A 263-nucleotide genomic window follows, 5' to 3' on the forward strand; every position below is an offset into this window, starting at 1 on the left:
AGAAGTACTATATTGTGATTTCGCAAAATGTGTTTTACGTTTTGCGATAATATTGTGATGTGGAAAGCGAAAAAGGACCAGTTGTCGGAATAGTAAAATGTTCAGGGCAGACAATAATAGAGATTAGGGTCAAAAATATCGATTTCGAGTTTTCAATCGATTATCATGCAGTAACATTTCCTTTGTTGGTCAGAATCGATTGAAAAGTCGACTTTTCTGTCGATTATATGAACAGTCGATTATAACAACACATAATGTTGCAG

The sequence above is a fragment of the Nilaparvata lugens genome, chromosome 1, assembly GCF_014356525.2.
Source record: "Nilaparvata lugens isolate BPH chromosome 1, ASM1435652v1, whole genome shotgun sequence".
NCBI lineage: Eukaryota > Metazoa > Arthropoda > Insecta > Hemiptera > Delphacidae > Nilaparvata > Nilaparvata lugens.